This window comes from Triturus cristatus, chromosome 7, assembly GCF_964204655.1.
Source record: "Triturus cristatus chromosome 7, aTriCri1.1, whole genome shotgun sequence".
Taxonomy (NCBI): Eukaryota; Metazoa; Chordata; class Amphibia; order Caudata; family Salamandridae; genus Triturus; species Triturus cristatus.
Genome location: NC_140590.1, coordinates 1288318229 through 1288332861, shown reverse-complemented (window position 1 = coordinate 1288332861; position 14633 = coordinate 1288318229). Strand labels below are relative to the sequence as shown.

General features: G+C 46.6%; 1 long non-coding RNA gene across 1 annotated transcript in view; it reads right to left on the bottom strand.

The window, feature by feature from the left end:
* LOC146811904 (uncharacterized) overlaps positions 1–13143 on the bottom strand; it is a 47643-nt gene extending 34500 nt beyond the window's left edge. Inside the window, exons 1-2 of the long non-coding RNA XR_014965844.1 lie at positions 13031–13143; positions 12363–12425 (exon numbers count right to left, since the gene is read on the bottom strand). This is a non-coding gene — a long non-coding RNA (uncharacterized LOC146811904). The remainder of the gene's footprint in view (positions 1–12362; positions 12426–13030) is intronic.
* Positions 13144–14633: the final 1490 nt, after the last annotated feature.

Sequence of the window (14633 nt, the reverse complement as noted above, 5' to 3'; positions counted from 1 at the left end):
GAAAGGGCAAGTGACATTTGGGCACAGGGGCTACTTACCGGTACACCCAGGAACTTGATTACCGTCCACCAGGAATTGGTAGACACCCTGGCAGGCATTTTCAACCCTATTGCTACTTCTAGCAAGACTAGGAATTCCCCAACGTCCTGGTATAATGCCATGTGTAGGAAATCTAAATCCGATTTGATCCATGCCATCAAAATCGGTAGCGATAGGTTAACCATCTGTGCCCTCAGGCACTCCTACAAAGAAGTTATGAAACGGGCTAAAATAGATTGGGATCGGGAAAGATGGGAGAATTTAGCCTCCACACTTGCTAATAAGGAAGCGTGGAGATTCTGGGCAATCGTGAACACAGGGTGCGATGAACCCCGTAACGCGATTGAAGCTAATCTAGACGCGGGGGTGTGGGAATCCCATTTTAAATCTCTTTATGCAGCAACCTCTGATTTAGATCTTTTGCCCTTCCATGCATTCCCTCTAGGGGATGATGAGGCTCTGGAATTTTCCCCAGAGGATGTCTCTAACACCCTTGCAAAATTGACGAGGGGTAAAGCTCCAGGTATTGATAAAGTCCCTGGGGATATGTTCAAAGAACAGCCAAAGATATGGGCGCCGTATTTAAGTGCTCTATTTAATTCCATTCTGTATGGTGCTGAGGTTCCGGATTCTTGGCTGGGAGCAGAAATTGTACCAATCTATAAAAAGGGTTCTCCCCTGCTTCCCGTCAATTACAGACCCATTAGTCTCATTGACGTCCCCCAAAAAATATTTGCACGTCTTATTTTAGATCGTTTGCAGGAGTGGATCAATGAGTATGAAATTCTCTCACCATACCAGGCTGGATTTAGGAGCAAAACATCTACCATGGACCAGATCTTCCGTTTAATAATGCTGTATTGGAAGACTGTGACGGTAGAGGGTGGCAGCCTCTATATGGTCTTTGTAGATTTACGTTCAGCATTCGACACTGTCCCCAGGGGTAAACTTTGGGCTGTCTTACGGGATTTGAGAGTTCCGAATTCACTATTGGGGCTACTGGTGAGGTTGCACACACAATTTTGCCCAGGTCAGGTGTGGGAGAGGGGGTGTAATGTCTGCTAGGTTTCCAGTGAACAAGGGGGTCAGGCAAGGGTGTGTCCTGGCACCCACTTTATTCTGTCTATATGTAAATGGGATGATATCCTACTTGGATGCGGTGCCAAACAATGATGCACCCAGATTGGCTGGCAAGAAAGTCGCGGCTATAATGTTTGCCGACGACACCTTGCTATTATCTAAGTCACCCATGGGGATACAACGCATATTGGATGGTTTTAACAACTTTTGCTGTGAATACGGTTTACAGATAAATGTAGACAAGACAAAATTTATGATCTTTAACCCCTCATCACACACCAGACCATCACCCACCTTGGATTCGGTTCCATTGGAGAGAGTTCAAACATTTCAATATCTGGGCGTCACATTAAGTGAAAATCTCTCCTGGGGTCCCCAGCTGGCCAAATCTCAACTCAAATTGACCCAAATAGCTGGGGGTATACTAAAAATGACAAATGCCTCCACTTATAAGCCTATAAGCCCTGGTCTTGAAATTTATAAAACGAGGGCAAGAGCGGTGGCATTGTATGGAGGGGAATTATGGGGGCATGCAGTTAGACCTGAAATTACAAAAGTAGAGAACAGATTTCTGCGGCAGCTGCTTCTGCTTCCCCAAAGTACACCTCTCCTACCGCTAAGGCTTGACTTGGGCCTTCTCCCCATCCAGGAGGAATTAGCCATTAAACCCCTTAGGTTTTGGAGGAGGCTATGGTTGACGCCCGAACTTCTGCAGTACAGAACCGAACTTCAAGAAATATTGTGTTTAAGTAAAGCAGTGCATATTCCCTGGCTCTCTTATGTCAAACAAGAACTCTTGACAATGGGCCTTGCGGATATGTGGTTCAACCCGGCAATAGCCTGTAGTAAGATTTCAGGGAAGTCATTTACTGAGTACCATAGATCTCACTGGTCCAGTGTTTGGTTGCATGACTCGCAGAATGGTTCGATGGTAAAAGCATTTTTAGAGGTTAAATCTGTATATTCATTTGAAGATTATCTGAATGTGATTTACCCTACTTTGGCTAGGAAGCTTTATATACAATGGAGGTTCGGCTCCCTTCCTATAGCGTGCCTTACCAGCAAATGGTCTTCGTCAGGGGCCACACAATGCCCAGGTTGCGGAATGGACAATGAAAATGAATGCCATATTTTATTTTTCTGCCCTCTCTACAGTAGAGCCCGGAAGTACTGGATAGTACCAATTTGTAGAAATGTAGGCTTCCGGAAATGCTCAGAAGCACTAAGGATTTTTAAAACTGATACTGCTGGTCACATTGTGTTTGCACTTTCAAAGTTTTTGCATACTGTTTGGATCAAAAGGAGTTTCGTAATTTCAAATAGTGGTTAGTAGTTTGTCTATATTAGACGCTGAAATTGTAGTTACTGCTCCATTACTGTATGTTTTTATTGTACACATCTTTTATCTGTTCTTTTATGGCTGAAACATTGCCGAAATAAAGATTTATTGATTGATTCTTTTTTTGACGACTCTGTTGGTGTGTTTAGAAATGTCGAGTAAGAAGACATTGAGGTTCAAACCATGCGATGCCTGCCACTGTGCAATATCGGTTACAAACCCGCATCTGGTTTGTCTGTGGTGCCTGGAACGCGACCACGACTAAAAACTCATTTTCCGACGGCTGGGCCATGTTGCCAAAGGCTTTGAGGGAGCGATCCCTAAAGTTTCCCGAAGTCTGGGGTCCGGCACCGTGGAGGTTGCCTCGCCAGTCTCAATCCAGATCCAGGTCTCGGTCGAGAGGAAGGTCCGAGCACCGCTCTGGCAATTTGCAGTCCTCTTCATCAAAGTCCGGTATGACTCACCACAAAAAGCACAAGAAGTCGAAGCGTGCTTTGAATTCGCCCCACCCATCTTGTGAGGCGGCAGAGGAACCTTGGCGCTCGAGGCCCCACTCTGCGTTTCCCTCCTTTTCCAGGGCAGGGAGTAACCCTGCCCAATTCAAATAATTTTAGGACTCCATGTGCGTCATATTTGGATGGCCTGACTCTGCCGGCACGCCGCCTGACCCTGCTGGCACGCCTTCTGGCCCCACAGGCTCAGAGGACAGAGGGACTCCCGTGGATCCTGTGCCAGCGGCTTTAGCCCCGGCTCCATAGCCTCAGAGTGGACCCGTTTGACCCGGACAGATGCCGGTCGCACCGCCACCGCGACCTTCCTTGGTGTCGCGTCCGGCACCCAGGTCCTCTGCGTCGCTGGTGCCTCCCGATCCTCATTGACATGGAGCCGGTCGTGAGTCCCCCAACGCCGAGACCGGCACCGACGGAGCCATACAGCTCCATGCCACCCTCTCTGCCCTATTCTCAAGGGTTAGGGATGGAGGAAGAGGATTGGGAGGAGTAGCAAGATCCCTTAGAAATCCTGCAACAACAAGACCTGGACTGGTTTAAGGAACTGGGTGAGGCCAGTGGTCTGGACACTTCCCCAGACTTTAGCATGTTTTCCTAGCCTATTCTGGCTACGGAGGAGGGAGCATCTTTTGCCCTGGTGGTGCGTAAGGCTGCAGAGAGCCTCGACCTGCAGCTTCCTACTGTGGCAGTCCAGACAAACGTCAGAGACGGGTCCTGCCTCCTGAGGTCTTGAGTTCGGAACCCCTACCACCTTTCAATGAGGCCTTGACAGATGTTCTTCTGGGGACTTGGTCCAAACCCAGCACAGGGGCTCTTGTTAAAAGGACGATCGCCCACCGCCTGCACCAGGGGACCCCCCATTCCTCTCCACACCCCCCTTCACCCCCCCCCCCCAAAGCTTGGTGGTCCAGGCTTCCACATCCTGTTGTTCCCATTCTGTATGGGATACGGTAGCGCAGGTGCTAATCAGGGACTCAGACTCGGACCGGGCTCTACTCTCCCAAGCTATATCAGATGGGAGGGACGCAGGGAGTTCACCATTGGATGTGGCTTGGAAACAACGGATTTGCTAGGTAGAGCAATTTCCACGACTGTGGCAGCTCGTCATCATGCCTGGCTGAGAACCCCTGTTTTTTGGGGTGATTGACATGCCCTTTGATGGCTCCTGTCTCTTGGAGACAAGGCAGATGCTGCCCTTGAGTGCTTTAAAGACCCGCTGGCCACAGCCAAGTCTTTGGGCCTCGCTACTGCCCCCAGGGCTTCATCCACTTTTTTGCTTTTTTTGGTGGCTACGGAAGGGGCTACCAGCCACTCCAACCCTATTCCAGCCAGAGGGTTCTGCAAGTTCAGCAACCCCTGCAGGGCCGTGGACACAGCATACCATGGCCTTGTGGGTCTGGGAACCAGAAGTCGAGCCAAGCCACCCTCCCCTCCTCCGCAAAACCTGCATAGTCAGATTACCCCAGGATCATTCTCTGCCAGTTGGTGGCTGAATACGCCATCATCACCATCACTGGTGAAACATCACATCAGACTGGTGGGTGCTGCAAATAGTCCGAAGGGGCTACTCCCTCCTCTTCGAGAATATCCCTCCATCTATGTCTCCAGCGTATGATAGGCTGATGGAGGATCACCTTGCTGGGCTCCGCGAGGCAGTCAATGCTCTCTTGGCCAAGGGAGCTCTAGAGAGGGTCCCCAGGCCCGAAGTAGGCAGTGGTTGCTATTCCTGCGACTTCTTGTCCCCATGAAGGACGGAGGCTTTTGTCCTATCCTAGACCTCGATACCGTCAATTTCTTTCTCAAAAAGGAGAAGTGCAAGATGCTCACCCTTGCTCAGGTCCTGTCTGCCTTGGACCCAGGAGACTGGATGGTAGTGTTGGACTTGCAGGATGCCTACTTCCATATCCCCATCCTGCCTGCCCGTCATTGCTACCTGCGGTTCACGGTGGGCCACGAGCACTTTGTTTGCGGTGCTCCCCTTTGGCCTCCCCAGTTCTCCTTGGGTGTTCACAAAGGTGATGGTGGTGGTCGCAGCTCATCTGCGGAGATCTGGGTTTCCTTTCTTCACCGATCTCGACGACTGGTTGTTGAAGGCGGGCTTGTCCCAAACAGTTGTCTCCCACCTCCAGACAAAGGCGAACCTCTTGCATTCGCTGGGATCAACGTGCCGAAGTCACACCTGACTCCCTTTCGGTCGGTTCCCTTTTTTGGGGCGATGCTGGACACGGTGCAATATCAAACCCTATCCTCTCAAACAGCAAGTCCAGGATATTCAGGCTGTGATAGACGTTTCAGCCTCTATTCTGGATTTCAGTGAGACTGACTCTGAGGCTATTGAACCTCATGACATCCTGCATCCTGTTAGTGACCCATGCACGGTGGCACATATGGGCTCTGCAGTGGGACCTGAAGCTCCAATGGGCACAGCATTGATGAAATCTCCCTGACCTGATTCAGATTTCAGAGGGCACTGCGAAAGATCTGCAGTGGCTGATGGACCGCAAATGGTGCAGCGGCAGACCCCTTTCCCTTTCTCACCCAGATCTCATGGTAGTGAAGGACTCGTCCCTTCTGGGCTGGGATGGCCATCTGGGAGAGGTGGAGATCAAAGGACTTTGGTCTCTGGCAGAAGCCAAGCTCCATATCAACCTGCTGGTGCTTCGGGTGATATGACTGACACTTAAAGCCTTTTTGCCATCAATAAAATGAAGGCTTGTTCACAAATAACACTACCGCCATGTGGTACTGCAACAAACCGGGCTGAGTGGGGTTGTGGGCCCTTTATCAAGAGGCCCTGCATCTCTTGACTTGGCTGGAATATCAGGGCATTTCCCTGGTGGTTCAACACCTGGCCGGATCTCTGAACGCCAGGATGGACGAGCTCAGCCAATGGTGCCTTGTGGATCACGAATGGCGTCTCCATCCGGAGGTGGTACAGGTTCTCTTTCAGTGGTGGGGAGAGCCTTGTTTAGATTTGTTCGCCTCCGAAGAGAATGCGCAATATCACTTGTTATGCATGTTGGAGTTCACAAGGAAGCACTCGCTTGGCGACACTTTTCATCCCGAGTGGAGCTCAGGCCTCCTATACGCCTTTCTGCCCATACCACTTCTGCACAGAGTAATCAAAAAGATCAGGAGCAACTGGCCAAAGTTGTTATTGTGGCATGGACTGGGCACAGAGAGTCTGGTATTCCGAGCTGATGGAGATGAGCATCGATGCTCCGATCAGACTGCCTCTTCAGGAGGATCTTCTGTCACAACAGCAGGGTAGGGTCCTCCACCTGAACCTGTCCATTCTCTGCCTCCTTGCGTGGAGATTGAGCGGCAACAGTTGACAGCTTTTGACCTTCCTCCTGAAGTCTGTGAGGTTATCTTGGCAGCCAGGCGTCCCTCTGCAGAGTCAGTATACGCCTGCCGATGGAACAAGTTTTGTAAATATTGCACAGACCGGTCTTTTGACCCTTTATCTGCTCCGTTATCTGAAGTCCTTCTCTACATACTTTCTTTGGCCCAGCAGGGTTCTGCTCTGGGCACTTTGAAGGGCTACCTTTTGGCCCTTTCTTCTATTCTTCGACTGCCTGATCAGTCCTCTTTATTCAAATCTCCTTTTTTTGAAGGGGCTAACTCATTTGTTTCCCCCCCCCCTTCACCTTTCTTCATGCCACAATGGGACCTTTATTTGGTGCTCACTTTTTTGATGTGTGCACCCTTTGAGCCGCTGCATAACTTTACTCTGCGGTTGCTCACCATTAAGACAGCTTATTTGGTGGCAATAACCTCTGTCAGTACAGTCGGCAAACTACAGGCGCTATCCTCAAATCCTCCTTAGCTGATGACCTTTCCAGATAAAGTAGTACTAGAGCATCTTTTCTTCCAGATGGAAGGGTGTTACCACCTTAGGGACAGTTTGTTACCCATCCCACCTTCTATGTGCCTTCGCATCCTTCCAAGGAAGAGCAACGTCTCCACCGTCTGTATCCAAAAAGAGCGCTATTGTTCGTTCTACCTTGATCAAAACAAAGAGTTCTGGGTGGATGACCAACTCTTTATAGGGTACGTGGGTGCAAAGGGAGTCTGTGCTATCTGAAAGAGGTCTATATCCCAATGGGTTATCTGTATTAAAATGTGTTACTCCTTAGTGAAGGAGCCCTCTGAAAGACTTCGGGCCCACTCCAACAGGGCAAAAGCGTACACCACAGCTCTCCAACGTGGTGTCTCAGTTTTGGATATATGTGAAGCTGCCACGTGGGCATCTCTGCACACTTTTGCCAGACACTACTGCCTGAATTCCCAGGTTTGCAGAGAGGGCATCTTTGGTCGCTCTGTATTACAGGATTTCCTGGTGTGAACCATTCCTCATAGCCTTCGGGTATGGTTTTGCTTGGGTATCTGTTCAAAGGTAAGGAATCTGCGGCTAGATGTCTCTATCAGATGGACAAGTTACTTAACTTCGGTGACGCCTTATCTGGTAGAGACTTGATCTAGCCACAGATTCCTTATCGACCCACCCCTCTTCCCTGCACTGCGGAATTGGGTGTTAAGTGTCAGGGATGTCCCCTTCAGGGCCCTAGCTATTCATTTAACACACCATGGTTAGTCCCTTCATGGCTTTGCATTTCTGGCGTGGTTTGTCGTTAAAGTACTGACATCAGTGCACCGGAATGGTGATTATATTGACGATGCAGAAGTCACGACGACTACAAACAAGATGCTGAAGAAGTCACACTGAGTCTATCGACACAACCTACCGGCACACAGGGGTACTGCTATGAAAAATCTTCCGGATCCAGCCGAACGCCTTGAAGTTCAAAGGTAAGGAGTCTGCGGCTAGATCATGTCTCTACCAGATAAGGCGTTACCAAAGGTAAGTAACTTGTCCGTTATCAGTATTCTCACTAGGATGGCATCGCTGTTCCTTGGCAACCCGTGTGCTTCCACCGTGGAATTCGGAATGTAGGTTGGAGCACATAGTTGCTGAGGTACTGGCCTTATCAGGAATCATTTGTAATTGCTGAATAAAGGTATTTTAATATTTCCTGAGAACCAATTTTCCAAAATTGGCGAAGAGAATGCGATGTGACATATCGTGGAGAAAGCATTTCTTGACCAAGAAATTATTTTTGGAAGTGCCTGGAACCAGCGATTTCTGAAGGTGAGGTTCAGCAATTTTAGGTAACACAACGACCCCTGAGTACCTTCTAGGAGGTGATCATCGATTCACCTGGAGAATCTGACTGTTTCACTGTCAAGATTTGGGCACAGTCAGGAGTTTTGGAGGACAAGCAACACAGCCTCGGCGGAGCTTGTTTGGTATTGAATCCACACGCGGTGGAGAGTGCTTGCCGATGCAGTGCGAGCAATCTACAATGACCCGGAATTTTCTTATTTAAAGTCCTTTGCTGCTGATTTGAGTGCGTGCATATGGGATTGCGCTGCACAGACCCTGTGCGGTTGTTAAGGGTGACAGTCAAGGTGACTGGGCGCACAAAGTCAGACTGGAGACTGCATGCCTGGTTTGGTCTTCGGTGTGATACAGTGTTGCGCTGCAGTGTAGTGATGTTGTGATGCACGTCTGTGTGCAGTGTTGAAACTTGGGAAAACAGTCATGTGGCGGTACATGTTTTCGTGCTGCCATCTTAGTTAGGCACTGTTTTCGTGTCCAGAACTTCAGTTGCGGAATGTGAGAACGATGGTGTTGTGAGCAAATGGACTGAGCGGGGCATAACTAGCCATGGTTGAAGTTGCCCTAGAGACGTATGTGCTGCCTAGGATCCAGCGTGAATTAGACTCCCAATAATCCAGCCTGTTAACAGTGACAGGCACGCTTCCGGCAAAGTAAAGTACTGTTTATTTATGGATATATTTTCTTTTACCCTTTTTAAGTGGAGGGCCAGCTTATAGCGATTTGTGGGAAAGATATTCTTGGGCATTATTACAGACTTGCAGAGTGAGTTTCTTTAGTGTCGGCCATGGCAACTCCTTCCATATCTGCTCTAATCTCTTTTCTACAAGATCCTGGTTCACTGTGAATGCCCTGGGAGGACTGAAAGGAGTTGTTTCAGACTTATTAGAGGTTATAGTTGGCGATGATTATGTAGCCAAAGGGAAGATATCTATTTTGAAGCGTTGTTTGTGCAAAGAAGGAAAGTGTTAAAACTTTTGCCCACACCTGCATTTGTGGGTTGCAATGTAGATGGTTCTGACAACGATGATCATGTTTATGAATATGCCCTTAACCATTTTGCTGCTAGCCCCCCCTCCCCCTGTGCTAAGCCTTTTTTTTGTCTATTTCGGGTAGTGCGCTCATAGGCCCCTGTAACATTTTGTCCACACAAAGTATCCATGCCAAATTTGCATCCTTTTCTTCCAACATCATGAGGATTTTGAAGGTACCCAGGGTTTGTAGATTTCCATGAAGGTGACCCTGAAATGAGCAAAAATACAGCTACATTTTACTCGGACATAGCCTATATTTGATTTTGTTTGACCGAATGGGGTCCGCATAAAACGGGATGGAGTAGAGCCGACTCAAATTTTACATGATAACTGCTCCAAGGGCTTTAACGAAATTACATGCTGTTTAGAAGATGTGGTTACACCCAATCAGTTACTGCATAGTTTTATCGGTATCACCAACATAATAGATGACCTTTAGACTCTCCTGTTCCCAACAGGCCTTGTTAAACGTAGAGGTTGGTTTAACCACGCATGCACCACTGCCTCCAAGACCTGAAATTGGCCCTTTGTGAAAGATCTAGAGATAATCCGCTGAATACATTACTTGGATTTAAATATAAAGAGGCACTCTCAGCTAGACAGAACTCCAGGATGTGGCATGGTCCAGTCTGTCACATGCTGCTGACACAGGAGATAGTAAATTATTTTGGGATACTGTTAATTCCGCCCTCTTAAAGGATGATTCCTTTCCTGAATTGCTATTGCGTCGCCTGTGATGCCTTGGTTGCTCACTTCTCTAGAACTCTTAACCTCCCAATAGCAGAAATGGTGATCATACTAAATAAGGACCAGTTGATGTGGCCCTCTTTACCTCTGGACGTTAAGATTCAAGAAGTGTCATGGGCCGTGAAGGAAAGTAAAGAGTGTAAGGCTCCAGGCCCAGATGGGGTCCCAGTTGAGGTCTTAAAGAACGCTATTGATTTATGGGCACCAATTCTTACTAGAGTTTTTAATATGGCTGTGATGACAACATTTCCGCCCTCATGGAGTATGTCCATTATAGTCCCCATCGCTAAAACGGGTCATACTTCAGACCCTAAGAAATATCGCCCAATTTAATCACTAGATTCATCATAAAAAGTGATGAGAAAAATCCTGCTCAAGAGACCAGAAGAATGGGCTTATGATAGCTCAATACCTTCACCGGCTCAGTTTGGTTTCAGGAAAGGTGTGGGGACCCTTGAGCAATGTTTGAATTTAGATTTACTCATAGGGAAGTATACACGTGCCAAAGGCAGAAGACTATATCTCTGTTTTGCTGACCTGAGCTGCGCTTTTGACCTAGTGGACCATGCCATGTCATTCTGTGGACCACCTTGCTTGCTATGGGGACGCCTAGGCCAATCACTGGCTTTTTTGCAAGTCTATATGAGAATCTGGCATGCAAAATACGTTATGGGACACGAGGTGAATGTACCAACAATTTTGAAGTCAAACGTGGCATTCCGCAAGGCCCACTTTTGTTTTCTTTATTTATGAATGGGGTGGACCAGACATTACAATCTGTGTATGCGGAGGCCCTACAAGTGGCTAGGCCTCCGATACCAGTGCTCATATATGCAGATGATGCTGTCCTGCTGGCCGGACCCCGGTTGGGCTGCAAAGTGTAATAGATTCTTTTGGGCATTTTATTGTTGCTAGGAAATTGATTATCAGCAAAAGTAAAAGCATGGTCTGCGGGTCAAGGGATAAACAATGTCGCACTTCTTTTATGGATAATTCACCGGTGGCCTCAATTAATACCCGCAAAATTATTAACGCCAGGAGCAAAATTAGTAGGAGCATTCATGGGGTTTTTAGATTTTTAGCTAAGCTGGGCTCCAGGCCTGTTTAAAGAGATAACAGTTTATAGGGCTAGTGTTGTATCCATTGCTATGTATGGAGCTGGTGTGTGGGGCTACTACAACAGTAAAGCACTTCAGACGGAAGAAAAGTGTTTCCTCCTGCATCTCCTTTGTTTACCCACCTCGGCTTCCTCTGAGATCATTCACAGAGACGTTGGGCTACATCACCTTACAGAGTTAGTTGCACTTGCTTTACAAAGTCTATCATATTAGATTGTCTTACTCTGGCTAAAGTATTGGCGATTCCTTGGTTATGCTTTATCTATTTTATGTACGGTAAATTATTCAAGATGTCAGTCCGGACTAACCCCCTTGCTAGTAACATCACTTAGTAAGTTAAGGAAATCAACTGCCAAGTTTTATCTAACACTTGTGGCCCCATTACAATGGCGGGCGGAAACGGGACCAACTGCTAGAGGTGTGGCGGTCCCGCGAGGCCAATTAGGATACAACCGCCACCCTGGCGGTCACATCCAGCATCTTTAGCATTGCGGCGGGTGGTGCTGTAAGCAGCACCCGCTGAAATGTCAAGTGGCATGTTGTGCATTTAGTATACATAAATACTGTAGGTCTGCTATTCAATATGACTCCAACACTGATGCAACAGAAAAAGTGAAGAAAACCAAAATAAATAAGTGTGTCCTCAAAGGAAGATTCTTCCAGAAGAGGTTGAGTTCCCATCACCCACCAAAGGTGGCTTGTATCATCATCTGGGAGCCCTGGACAGTACCATGAGTACCAACCACTGTGATGATTGTGGTGGTTACACAGTTGCCCCAGACGTGACTGTGAGTATCCTTACAATCTCTGTAAAGATACAGGTAAGGTGATGGTTGCAGTGCAAGAAGTGATAAGTGGAAAGTGCTATTAAAAATGGCTAACAAGACACTGATAATTTTATTCTGGCGCTGCCTTGGTGCCACTTTAAAAACCAGTGCATAGACAGCTTACACAAATAACCGTCAGATTGTTAGGTCTACATGTTTCGGCTTGTGGACACAGAAATCCTAGCTCTCATCAGGACCTTACTGATGCTACTGCAAAAAGTGTATAAAATCAAACAATTCCTAGGTTGGTACCCAATACAACCTGATTAGTCTTGTGTATCCCGATGGGACTGTTACAGACAATGGCTTGTAAAAGGAACCTAAACAAAAACAATGGTAATAAGTCTAAACTTTAACTATTGAAACATCAGTGTTGATCACAGAACAAATAGTGTTGGAAATTTTAATATGATACTAAAGTTGTATCTACCACTCATTAGTGTGTTAAATGGCGATAGTCAATTTGACACTCGACAAAAGCACTTACCCGACTTGCTGCGGGTACGCACCTCGCCTCACCTGGCATCCGCTCAGGAAATGAGGCACCGCTCTAGGGAAATGGAAATTACAAAAACAGATTTACCCCTGTGGCAAAGACCAAACTTCATCTATTAGGGATAACGGACCTTGCCATCCACTCCCATATGGTGCATTTCTAAACAGTATAAAAACATGGCAGAGTAGGTGTCTAAAAATCAATGGTCTCACCACTTGATTAGGCTAGAATGTTTCACGTTTTAGGCCTGAATAGATATGGTCGTGTCTTAGTTCTCCATAATGCACTAGCAAAGCAAACATTATGAAGTCGTTTGTAAGTTTAAGTATTTGAGTATTTAATACCAGAGTACAGCATTCCCTTTCCCTCTATTACAAAGTTCCAAATGCCACTTGCATGAATGCAGATCCTCACAAACCCGTGTTCACCAAGTGGACTATTAAAATAAAGCCAAAGGAGTACTCTGCTCGAGGAAGAAGCTAGCTACGGGCAGAATCGGCTTCAAAGTCCAGTAAAAAAAGTTCTTATCTCAATTGCGTGCGTGAAAACTTGCAATGTAGGTTAAGCCCACTGTAAAAACAAAGGAGTAATTCTCTAAGGCCGCAAGAAAAACGATTCTGCAACTTGATAAGTGATAGAAAACCGTAAAAGAGACCTACCTCTCCGTCGGTACCCCTCTCTGATGACTGAGCTGGAAGGGGAGGTACCGGGCGGGCAGGTTGAGCGTCATTAAATAAGCTCCGTGCAATACGAACTTTCGTGATGGTCTCCACGGAGCGCTCCGAGGGTCAAAACACCGCGTGCTGTCATATGCCTAAACGTTGCTGGGAATGGTAGTTCTAATAGAAAAACGTAGTTTTATTCGGCTAAACAATTGTAGAAATAGACGAAGGAAAAACGAAACATCCGTCTCTATCTAGAACATTAATCTCTACTTTAGCATGCATAATATAAAGTGGACGCTAGAGCATGTCTAAAAATATATAGAGACGTATGTATAAATATTGTTTAGAGCCTCTATTCAAGTATATAGGTTATAACAGTTTGTAATACAAGACTACAAACACCAATTAGATCGCCCTCTAAATGTCATGGCCCCCTTTTTTTTTTTTTAAGAAAAACTTTATTATCAAGTTTATAGTGTGTAATCCTCTTACAAACTGGCAAACGGCAAATTTGGACATTGCTCAGCACCATGATGCCATGTCCTATAAGAGAAGCCCTAAATGATCCGGGAATCCCACAGTGAGAGACATGGTACATATATCCGCTTTTATCTAATCATTTAGACCCTGTTGATCACGCTGTAATTTAAACACCCACTTCTGTTCTTTGACGAACAAGAATTTTTTAATGTCCGTCACATGTGTGGGAATAAAACGTGAACGGCACCGCGCGGTGCCTGCCACCTTGTGTGTAGCAATGAAGGGGGGTTACATAGGTACCCCCAAGTGCAGCCACCCCGCAACGGGCCCCCAAAGTGATTTACTGTATGCCTTTCCATGGCGGAGTCTGCCATGGAAAGGCATACCCACCGCCAACATCATAAAATGGATGGCAGTGCCTGCAAGGCACCGCCACTATATTGTGGGCCTTTTGCGGGCAGATTTTCCGTCCCCCGTGGTACCCCCCGCCATTGTAATATGGCGGGGGGGTAAATGTAGTTGTGATGGCAGGCGGATCGCCACTGCCGGCTGGGCAGTGACTATCAGCCCGCTATCATAATAGGCCCCTTAATGTAATGGAGGGTTGCCAAGATAGTTTGATCAATTTACTCAAACTTATGCACCGTTTTGTATTAGTTAGATTCGGATTGGGAATCGTCCATCACCTTGCTGCTTTTCTAATATGAAAATGTGTCCTCTGGTTTCGACCCCCAGCCCATGTGGTGGACAGAGTCGACAAAGCACTGTGCACTTTGTTGTTTTGTGGTTTTTATTCGGGATTCAGAAGTTATTTAAAACAACTTTTGCTTGAGTATGGCAATAGATAGCATATTGCTGCCTTAAAATATCTGTCTGAAATAAATGATGCTAGGGTTTGTCTTAATGTAGCACTCTTTGTTATTAACGCAATTATAATACGCAAAAGTATCGTTGTCTCGTGACTTCACTCCATTTTAATAGAGATTGTACCTCTTTTTAAACATTTTAAGTGCATTTAGATATGATCAACTTTTATATTGTATATTGAGTGTTGCTTTGTATAATCTTTTATAAACCGCCATGCTATCTATGTGCAATACATACAGCTTTTTATTTA